Source organism: Mauremys mutica, chromosome 12 (assembly GCF_020497125.1).
Source record: "Mauremys mutica isolate MM-2020 ecotype Southern chromosome 12, ASM2049712v1, whole genome shotgun sequence".
In the NCBI taxonomy this organism is placed as follows: Eukaryota; Metazoa; Chordata; order Testudines; family Geoemydidae; genus Mauremys; species Mauremys mutica.
In genome coordinates, this window is record NC_059083.1 from 26,480,303 (window position 1) to 26,491,906 (window position 11,604).

The 11,604-nt window shown below is 49.4% G+C and overlaps 1 protein-coding gene across 6 annotated transcripts in view; it reads right to left on the minus strand.

Annotated features, from left to right (window-relative positions):
- Positions 1–10,916, minus strand: part of LOC123344841 (butyrophilin subfamily 2 member A1-like) — a 60,637-nt gene extending 49,721 nt beyond the window's left edge. For all 6 annotated transcript variants that reach the window (XM_044981330.1, XM_044981329.1, XM_044981328.1 and 3 more), the window contains exon 1: positions 8,700–10,916. The gene's annotated coding sequence lies outside the window, so the exon portion shown is untranslated. The remainder of the gene's footprint in view (positions 1–8,699) is intronic.
- Between the last annotated feature and the right edge of the window lie 688 nt (positions 10,917–11,604).

Genomic DNA, 11,604 nt, shown 5'->3' on the forward strand with positions numbered 1-11,604 from the left:
TGAGGCGGGTCACTCGGAGAGAGAGAGAGAGGATGCTGCGGGAATCCCTGCACAGACCAGGACCGTATGCAGCCATGCTGGTGGAGGCAATGGTTCCGCTTTACGTGAGGATGGCCTGGCGCGGAAGAGTGTGCTTCCACGGAGCACCAAATAAGGCACCTCTCCCCAGGAACCTCCTGCGGAGGCTTTTCGAGCACCTCTACGAGACCTTCGTGGAAGTGACCGAAGAGGATTTCTATTCAATCCCTATATGTGTGGACCTTCTTTTTATATAGTTTTATATGGACAACTTTTTAGGTAGTTTTTATATAGTATATATTCCTGTTTTTTAAGAAATAAATGTTTCCATGTTTATAACACTTACCGACTGATCCTTCCCCTGATTCTGAGTCCGTGTTAATGGCCGGGGAGGGTTGGTAGGGGATCTCTGTGAGGGTGATGAAGAGATCCTGGCTGTCGGGGAAAGCGGTATTGTAAGCGCTGTCGCCTGCGTCGTCCTCCACAAACCCTTCCTCATCTTCCCCATCGGCGAACATCGCCGAGGAACTGCCCCTCAACACTATCCCATCCTCAGGGTCCACGGTCACTGGTGGGGCAGTGGTGGCAGACCCACCTAGAATAGCATGCAGTGCCTCGTAGAAGCGGCATGTCTGGGGCTGGGCTCCGGAGCGTCCGTTTGCCGCTCTGACTTTTTGGTAGCCTTGTCTCAGGTCCTTGATTTTCACGCGGCACTGCGTTGTATCCCGGCTGTATCCTCTGAGTGCCATGGCTTTGGAGACCTTCTCGTAGGTCTTTGCAATCCGTTTGTTGGAGCAGAGCTCCGAAAGCACAGACTCATCGCCCCACACAGCGATCAGATCCAGGACTTCCCGGTCTGTCCATGCTGGGGACCTCTTTCTATTCTGGGATTGCATGGACTCCTCTGCTGGAGAGCTCTGCATCGTTGCAGGTGCTGCTGAGCTCGCCTCGATGTCCAACCAGGAATTGAGATTCAAACTGGCCAGACAGGAAAAGGAATTCCAATTTTCCCGGGTCGTTTCCTGTGTGGCTGGTCAGAGAATCCAAGCTTGGACTGCTGTCCAGAGCGTCAACAGAGTGGTGCAGTGTGGGATAGCTCCCGGAGCTAGTAAGTTCGATTTGCATCCACACCTAGCCTAATTCGACATAGCCATGTCGAATTTAGCGCTACTCCCCTCATCGGGGTGGAGTACCGAATTTGAACTAAAGAGCCCTCTAGGTCGAATTAAATGGCTTCCTGGTGTGGACGGGTGCGCGGTTAATTCGAATTAACGCTGCTAAATTCGAATTAAAGTCCTAGTGTAGACCAGGCCTGAGATTTTAGGTCACACTCAGGTCATTGTCTCAAGCTTTTTTTCTGCAGTCACAAGGGCTAGAAACTTTCTTTAAAAATTAAAACTGAAATGCTCTCATAATCGCAGGACAAGAACAGGTGGGGTTTTATGGAAAATATAAAATATTTCAAGACTCTCGATAAAATTATATAAGAATTGACACCACTTGAATATATTTCAATATATTTCTTTAAACAATACATGAAAAAAATGCCATTCAGAACAATGCAGAAATAACCACAAACACTTTCTTGTGATTTGATTTTAAAAAAATATTTCAAAATGAATTTTATTTCGAGTAGATTTCAAATGACAAGCTCAAACTAAAAGGAATGAAAAGATTTATTACTATTATGTTTCTCCTGCATCATTTCTTTTTAAAAAACAAAACAAAAAAACCCAACAACACGAGAGTGAAAGCAAGAAAATGAGAAAGTCCCAAAACCCACTGCCCCAAAATTAAAGTGTTTGTGTCCATTCATTTTTTTTTCAAATTATTTCAAGCTGTTTTTTTTTAAAAAAAGGAAAGATCCATAAACATTTCAAATCAATCAAACAAAAATCATGCAATTTTTTGATGAAAAATAATTCTCCCTTTTTTAATCATGTCCAGAGATACCCTCATGAATTCTCCCCGCTGATGGTTTTTCACACAGGGAATAACCTGTCTCACAGTTTCTAATATGGGCCTCTCTTGCCATTATGCCATCAAATCTTCCCTAAACCTAGGACAATAAAATCACCCCTACTGGCCACCCTTCTACATGTAAGGGGACTGTTGCCCCCTTACTAACATTCAGTGGGGGTGTTTTGGTTGCTAGCCCCCAGCACTAAAAGGGGAGGGATCGATGGCAAATCAGGACCCTGAGACTGACAGTCCCCAGGAACAATGGCAAGAGGCTAATGCTCCAGGTCAGCCTGATTGACAGGGCGGGCCGGCTAATCAAGGAGACAGAAGGCCAGGGTGGGCCCCGTCCTCCGTGTGAGCAGGAATGTGCCTGGAGTCAGATGGAGTGGGGCCGAGCTAAGGAGAGAGCGGGGCCCCAAGCTAAGCTGATGGGAGCGGAGCTGCAGCCCAAAAAGCCAGAGCACGGCCCAGAGAGAGCAGCCCTGCCCTGGGAGCAGAGCTGTAGCAACCAGAGCCAGAGGGGCCAGACAAGCAGCCCAGGAAGCAGATGAGAGCTCAGAGCAGAGTCACAGAAGCAGCCTGCAGAGCAGCCCTGCCCTGGGAGCAGAGTGGTAGCAACTGGAGCCAGAGAGGCCAGAGAAGCAGTCCAGGGAGCTGAAGTCAGAGCAGCAGCAGCCGCCGTGCTGAGGCAGAGTGGAGCTGGAGCTGGAGCAGGGGCAGTCTGGAGCTGAGTGCGGTGAGCAGCTGGGCAGAGCGAGGGGGACCCCGGGCAGTGGGCCCAGCGCAGGGAGATACCTCAGCCAAGAGGCCCTGCAGGCCAGACTGGGAGGGGGATTGTAACCCTGACAGGGCGGGGGTGACGCTGGAGAGAAGGGTCCTGCCACCCAGAGCCTGAGAGTGTGTGGCCACCGCCGGAACAAGTGTCCGACCTGCAGCGTCCCTGCAGCACAGCCAGGGCCTGAGAAGGAGGCCTGGGACCTACAAGGAGCAGGCTGTGAACTGCCCTGACCTTTCAGAGACACTGTTTGTGATGTTCCCTGCCACAGAGCAGGGTGATGTGTTTCCTGTAACCTTTCCCATTTTTCCTTATTCTTTTTTTTAAATTAAGTGTTAATTAAATAACTTGTATTTGCTTTAAATTGTATGATGTGATCAGTGGGTCAGGGATGTGCGCAGTGCAGAGAGAGTACCCCGGAGTGGGGACACCCTAGCCCCTGTCCTAGGTGACCACAGCAGGGTTGGGGGTCGAGCCCCCTAGGAATCCTGGGCCCAGCCTTGTTGGGGTTACGAGGACTCTGCCAGACAGGAGAGTGGAAGGGGAGTCCTCAAGGGCAGGGAGGCCTCTGGGTAAAGGAAGTGGGAGCGAGGACTCAGATCCTTTCGCTAGCCCACTTCACCGGGGTAGTGCAGAAGCCAGGAAAGTTCCCCACAATAGCGGGACCATTCCCCCGCTTACATACAGCTCTGTGGCCACAAAGATAGGAAGCAACATTAATTTATCACAGGATAACAATGTAGTGTGTACAAACTGATCACGCAGTGGTTGTTGTGGATCACTTGACATCCATACAGAAGACCAATATGAAGCTAAAAGTAGTGACATGCCCTCATTGTCCAATTGCATTAAAGATTCTGGCCCAGATTCAGTAATTAAGCCCATCCTTATTCAGCAATACATTTCAAAGGGTGCTTCACTTTAGGCACATGCTTAATTCCCACTGATCTCAAAATGATTAAAGGCTGTACTTTGTTTCCATTGATTCTGGACCAAACTGGACTTTTTTTCGTTTAAAGCATCAGAAGCAAAAGGACTCAACCCCAGAGTCAGGTCAAAAACTACTGCCTACAAGTAGGCCAGGAAACTATACTGATTGCAGTTGAGTTTGCAGCTCTATGTTTCTTCCTATATTCTAAATACAGGAAGTTTCTTTGTTACAAATCTCCCTCTAACTTCACTAAAAACTGGATTGGGCCCAGGGTTGAGTGAAAGACAGTAACAGAGGAAATGAATTACTTACTGAATGTACTGTAAAAATCAGGGTTAGGGCCAACAAAATAAACTAGTGCTATAAAAAGTAAAAGCGGTAGAATTAAAAACTCCAAATTACAAATCAAAGTATAAAACCCATAGCAAGTGCTATAATAGAAACAGATGGAATTGCTAAAACCAATAACAATTACTTACTTAAAATTTTTTTGATGAGCATTAGCTATTAAAATACAAACTAAACAGCACAATGACACGCATTGCACAGTGATTATACTGATAAATGACAAAGTGTTCAGAGTAATAAGAGTAATAGAAATAACATTTTTAAAGGAGCAAAACTATAATTAAAATGGATTACTAGAAGAGAGCACAATTCAGGGAATCACAGCAGCAGATAAAACAAATTTGTGAACTGTTGTGAGACTTCACGTAGACATATAGTGATAAGCGACTCTTTTAAATACGGTACTCAAAATGTGTGACACAGAGTTTGAGGGAATGTAGGTAAATTATTTCACTGCGTCAAGTCTCCTGTAGCAATAAAGTAGCACAAGAGGCAGCAAGTTTGTATATATTTTGGTGGCATCCAGAACAGGTCCAACAGAGTTTTGCTGTGGGAGGGGTTTGGGATGCAGGCTCTGGGAGGAAGTTTAGGTGCAGTAGGGGTGCAGGCTATTGGCAGGGAGTTTCGGTGAGGAGTGCAGGCTCTGACCTGGGGCAGGGGATTGGGGTGCAGGAGGGGGTGCGGATGTGTGTGCTCTGGGACGGAGTTTAGCACCTCAGCACATTATATAAGAGAAAGGAACTGCAGTCACTTTATATAGACATAGAAACTGATAGAAGACTCTTTTAAATGCTCAAAATGTGTGAGGCAGAGTTTGAGGGAGGGATTGTATGTATAATCTTTCACAGCATTAAGTTTACTGGCTGTAACAGTAAAGTAGCACCTCAGCACTAAGTTATATAAAATAGAGAGACTCTGCGGTGTCTAAGCATTGACAGTCTAGGAATAGGGAGGGGCCTGTGTCTTTAAGACACAGCCCCAGGAGCCAGCCCTCTGCTCCCATGCTGACATGCAGCAGGAAGGGATTTAAAGGGCTCGGGGCTCCCCGCAGCAGAGGGAGCTCCAGGCTCTTTAAATCCCAGGCCCAGCCCAACTGACGGAGCTGTGGGGGGGGGGATTTAAGGGGCTCGGGGCTCCCCGCAACTGCGGGAGCTCAGGGCCCTTTGAATCCCCGCCCGAGCCCGGCTGCTGGAGCTGCAGGAGGGATTTAAAGGGCTCAGGGCTCCCCGCAGCGGCCGGAGCACCAGGCCCTTTAAATCCCCACTGCGGAAGCCAGTGCAGTCCGGCACGGCATACTGGCTCTTGCTGGTACACCATACCGGACCTAACCAGCTTACTTTCACCTCTGGGACGCACCCACCTACCCCTCCATCTGGCCCCCGCTGTCGGAGGGAGCCAGCCCAGTTCATCCCCGGGGTGCTCTGAGCCTCTGCCCTCCCCCAGATCACAGCACTATGTGCCTCTGGGCCTGCCTCTTGCTCTCGCCCGTGGTCTGAGCAAACTGTGCCTCTGCCATGTGCTGAGCCTGCCTGTTCTCAGGGCCACATTGGTCTGAGCTGGGTGTGTCTGTGCCCCACCCAGGGGCAGCTCCAGGCACCGGTACGCCAAGCGCGTGCCTGGGGTGACAAGCCATGGGGGGCGCTCTGTCAGTCGCAGCGAGGGCGGCAGGCAGGTTGCCTTTGGCGGCTTGCCTGCGGAGGGTCCGCTGGTCCTGCGGCTTCGGCGGACCTCCCGCAGGCTGCCGCCGAATCCGTGGGACCGGGGACCTCCCGGAGGCAAGCCGCCAAAGGCAGCCTGCCTGCTGTGCTTGGGGCGGCAAAATACCTAGAGCTGCCCCTGGCCCCACCCCTGTGTCATGCACGGAACCTGCCTGTTCTCAGCACCACATCAGCTTCTGACTCCCCACCCCCAGCATTGCCCTCCAGCCTGTGCCTGGGATGCACTTGGGCACACAGCTGGATGCCAGGGTGTGTGTGAAAAACATCACCGGATTCAGGGTAACCATAGGTGGGTTTTTTAATAACTTCAGCAAAAAATGATTTGGGGGAGGTTTGTTTTCTGTGCAAACTTCCTGCCTTTCACCATCAACCCCTCCCCCCATCTCTTTCCCCTCCCTCTCCCATGTCATTGAGGGAGAGTGGAGACTTTCTGCAGGAACGGAAGGAAGCCAACTAAGCAGGGATGGTCTGTTGGGTTGTGTCTAAGAATTTTACACTTGATATTTTTAACTTGAGGAAAAATATTCATCCTTGTGTGACCCTTCTGCCAGCTGGAGTCGGCAGCAAGAAGGGCTGGGTTCAATATCCAGGGGTGCTTCTTAACAATACAGCACAGAACCATCTCGAGTCCCCACCCAGTAACCTGGGACAATTACAGATCACCACAGTTGCCTCTAGAGGCAAAACTTCCCCCTCTCACAAGCACAGAGTGTGGAGGTAGAGAAGAAACATCCAATAAAATGGAGGACATTAACCCGGCATTCACTCAGGAAAATGCCGCACGCAGGATTCATAAGCATAGTACCACAATCAAAACACCCACCCCTGAGTATGTTGGCAAGTGTCCTTTTGCCTCAGGGTCTTAAGTCCAACAACCAAAAGTTCCTTTAACGGGCCCCTCTCTGCTCTCTCCAATGCACCCCACTCACACTTGATATCCTTGGTCAGGGAAGACCCAAAATTCATAGATGCATTCACGTGAGTTCACCTCCCACCCAGGAAAGGGTGGAAGGAGAAAAAAATGTCACTTGCTCCTCCAGCCATTCCATAGCACCCACTGGGATGTCCTATGGCCCCACCACTTAGCACAGCTCTCAGTGATTTCAGCTGTTAGCAGGGAAACCTCACCACTAGTACAGGCTGCACAGCATCTTTCACCAGAGACATTGTCCTGTAGACGTGGTTATCAGTGATTTCAACTTTTGTGGTCATTTAACAAAACAAAAGACTCTCCATAGAGCCTAAGAAGCTTTATATCTAAAGAAAAAAAGCCTATCATTCTTAAGCAGCACCCACACTACCAGACAGAGACACCAACACCCACCTCCACACAGATTTGGCATCTGAGCCCCTTGCTTAGTCAGTTCAGTTGATCATGGGTGGCAAGTTTGTAAAAATTTTGGTGGGGCCCAGAACCCGCCCCCAACTCCGCCCCCCCAACTCCGCCCCCACCTGCCTAAGGCTCTGGGAGGGGGCTCGGCGGGGGAGGTCTGGGGTGCAGATCCTGGGCTGGGGATTAGGGTGCAGGAAGGGTGCTGGGTGCAGGCTCTGGGCTGGGGCAGGGGGTGGGTGTGCAGGAGGAGGTGAAGGGTGCAGGCTTTGGGATGGAGTTTGGGGTTGGGAAGGGGTGTGTGGGAAGTGGGAGGGAGTTTGGGGATAGGAGGGAGTGCAGGGTGAGGACTGTGGGGCTGAGGATGAGGGGTACATGATGCAGGAGGGGGCTCAGGGCTAGGGAAGAGGGTTGGGCTGTGGATGAGGGGTACATGATGCAGGAGGGGGCTCAGGGCTAGGGCAGAGGTTTGGAGTGTGGGGTGAGGGCTGTGGGGCTGGGGATGAGGGGTTCATGATGTGGGGGTGCTCAGGGCTGGGGCTGAAGATTAGGATGCAGGGGATGAGGGGTTCATGATGTGGGGGTGCTCAGGGCTGGGGCTGAGGATTAGGGTGCAGGGGGAATGAGGGCTCTGGCTGGGGCTGAGGGTTTGGGGTTGGAGAGGCTCAGGGTAAGGGCAGCCTGCCTTGCCAGTAGTGGTGAAGGGCAGGCACTAGGACCCTGCGGCAGCAGACAGCAAATCTGCTGGGAGCCCTCCGGGCAGCAGGCAGGGGAGAGGCGTGCTGTGTTCTGTCAGGCAGGGACGCAACACAACGCGGCGGAGGGGGGGGAACACACGGAGGGGGGGGTGGCAGGCGGGGGCTGGGACCTGCTTCAGGCAGGGTCGCGGCGGCAGGGGGAGACCTACGGTGGCCGGGGCCGATCCAGGCAGGAGGGCTGCCACCAGCACGGCGGGCCCCCCTCCCCATCCCCCTCCACTCGGAGATGGTACAGTCAGCAACAGTCAGCAGCAGCTTGCACTCACTGCTGACTGCTGAGCGGCAAGGAAGAGACTGAGACACGCAGACGCAGCTGCCTGCGTTCAGGCAGTTAAGCTCTCTGGGGCCGGGCGGGGAGGGGAGGGGAGGGGGGAAGCTCTCCAGCCCTGGCGGTGGCGGCGGCGGCGGCGGGGGGGCGCTCCAAGCAGGGGAGAAAAAACATTGGTGGGGCAGAGCCCCTGCTTGGGATTTATTCCTGGGGCTAAAGCCCCAGAGCCCCATATAAGTCGGCGCCTATGGTTGAGTTAAGGGGTGACCCTCCCTCAGTCAGGACCAGCGCAGCACAGTTCTGCTGCCCTTTACTCACACAATCAGGATAACAACATCCCATGACCCCTGCATTCAATACTCAAGTGATTTGTAACCCAACACCAGCCAAAACTGATCACTTGGGCAACATTACACAGCTCGGTCTGCTAGGTACCTGGGCAGAGTGGGTGTGTTCATGTAAATACAGCCTGGTCCTGAAGATTCACACACACACACACACATTCCTAGCTCATCGCTAGCTGTCAGGGTACAGTTCATTCACACTTTGCATACACCCAGGTCAAAGGATAAAAAAAAATCATTCCCCTACCTTGTTTCTATGTAACAAATGTCACCACAGCTCCAGGGTCTCTGGGGATCTCCTGGCTACCCCTTTCCTTTGAGTTACATTGAATCCAGCAGAAGCCTTTTTAATAAAGTAGCTTATTCTCAAGTATAGATTGTTTCATCTGAGCATCCCAGGTAAATCTAGTGGTTTGTAATGAATGTTTGAATCCTTCCCCCTCTCTGTGCACTGACTGAGGCTCAGTGCTAGAGGAAAAGTAGGGGAATGGCAAGAAATCACATGGTGTTATTGGAATGAAGAGACAAAAACAACTCAACATTCCTTTTATGGACCATAACTGTGATTTCTGCCCAGTCATCCGCTTCTCACACAGCTGGCTGGAGCAGAGTCCCAAGAGAGTTTTATGGGGTAAGGTTGTTTTTTTTTTTGGAACCTGTCCCAGCAACCAAAAGCTTGGTCCAAGCAACAGGAAAGCTTAGGTGGAGCAATATGAAGAGAGTTCATTGTTTCGGATCATTTAATTGTGCATTTCTTTGCATTCAAATGTGTCTTGGTGTTGCAAGTCGAACCTGGCTTATGAGAACCCTGTGAGTTTCGTGTATCTTTAACTCTGGATTTCGGAGTTTTCTCAGATTTGCTTAGTAGTTATCTATTGACTGTTTGTTTCAATAACTGAGGGCTCAGTGAAACTGCCCACTGCAACTATAAAGTTAACTGTGAAGGAGACAGCTTTCTTAAGAGTTAGTCCAAGGCCATTGGTTGTATTTCTGCCATTCTGAGAACCAAGAAATAATAATTAAGAATAGAAGAAAAAATATTATCTTGCCCTTCAAGTGCAAGCTGCACTGCTCTGACCTGCCTCTGCTAATAACCATACAATGCAGAGGAATAATTAATTTAAAAAGAAATATCCCTGAGTAATTTTTCCTCTAGTAAGTGGGGAATAAAGTAGAAATGTACCACACATACAGATAGTAGCCGTGCCACTGAACACGGGGCTTTTCTTCTATGTAACAGTCTGTATTATGATAGAGTGTCTGCACTAAAATAAATTTTGAGAGATCATTTCACTACAAATCCTTCATTTTGTTTATTAGAACATTTTTCATATAAACTTATGGTGTTCAGTTCCTGGGGTTTAGTCCTGTATGCAACCTTTTTTAAAGTTAATTTAAAACTCAAAACAAGAACAAAATCAAACAAAATCTCACTTTTAATAGGCTCCAACTTCATAGAAAAGTTTTCTATTCAGAAATGGGATAATGAAACTGACCAATATCCATATCTCACTGGCCTAACAAATAAAGAACAAAATAAATATATAATAGTATTAGATGCTTCCTAGTCTCAGATACTGTTTCTCTGTATTATGAATACAGATATTAAGACTGAGAGATTATTTTTATCCACACCTCTTTTTACTATTGCTTATCAGCTAGGTGAAATGTATCTATTGCTGTGAAATTTATCTGAATTAGTCTTATCCCACATATTTTAAAGTTAGAGTAACCTCCCCTCGCTGCTAAAAAAGGAGGAAAAACTACAATTGTGTCAACATATTTGTGGAAGTGGGGGAAAGTGAAATTTACTCAGGTCTGCAGTAAGTTTCTAAAAAGCATTTACATCGATATTATTAATGTTATTAATATAATATTAATATTAATGATTATTCACAGCTGCTTTCTCCATCAGTTCCCAATTAAAATATTGTATTCTTTTAGGCTAGGGAAGATACAGATTTATTTTTAAAAGCTTTTGAAATGAGTTGTGCATTCAATAGGGTGGGACATGAGGCCATGTTACAGTGTCTCCATTGCTGACAGGGAAGGTGTTGGATGCATTCACCCATATGGCCAGAGAGGACAATAGAAATTATGTGCTCCAGTGCCTTTCCAAGTATAAAAGTTTAGGCTGACTGGTCTGTAATTCCCTGAGTCCCCTTTTTAAAGAAAGTTACTATAAGAGATCAAAATGTATGAGTTGAACCCCCCCCCGCAAAATCATGAGATTGGCCCAATAAATCATTAAATATATAAAAAAAAAATTAGGTCACTCCCTTTATGTTTGATGGACACCCCCCCCCCACTCAGCCCATCCTCAGAGTGTGTGACTATTAGTGTTTTCTCCTTTCTCTCCTACACATACTGGGTAAGGTCCCTGCTGCAGGAGCTCTCACCCTGCCCAGCAATTAATCCTCTCCCTTCAGTGCTCCATTAGTTCTGTCCCTACCCAACCCCTCAATTCAGCCCCCCTCAGTTCAGTCCCTCAGCCCCCATCATCACAACCCCATCAGTTCAGCCCCCCACCATTCCATCACCCCCACCATCCTCAGTTCACCCTCCCAGCACTGGCCCATCTGCTCAGAACCCACCATTAATTCAGCCCCCAACCCATCAGCCCCCACCATCCTCATTTCAGTCCCCCGGCAGCCGCCTGGCTGCTGTTCAGCCCTCTCAGCTTCACCTCTGCTCCTCTTACGGTTCCTCACCCTCCCCAGGCTTGGGGTAGGGGCTGCAGTGGAGTCCCCACTCCCAGTTCCCAGGCCGGCAGGGGAGCAGCCCCTGAGGGATTACAGGGGGAGCCCCAGCCACGTGTGAGGCTTGACAGGGGGCTTATTGCTGTCCATTTTGTCACTGCAAAGGAGGAGGGGAAGAAGAAAGAGGGAGCTAGCACAGGTATGAACATCCAAGCCAGGAATTGTACCTCCCAGCTGCTGTGCAGACATACCCTCAAAGGGCTCTCTCCCAGAATTGCACAGTGGGAGAATTATCTCTGAGAATCCATCACTGCAGTGCGCAGAGTTGGGAAGGACAGGGACCAGAAGGTGGTGAAGGAAGGTGTTTCTGGAGGAAAAGTCAGTCTGTGTCTCACTACTGTATCTCAGTCGGCAGGCTTAGAAAATGCCATGACCCATGAGTGTTCTATTGAC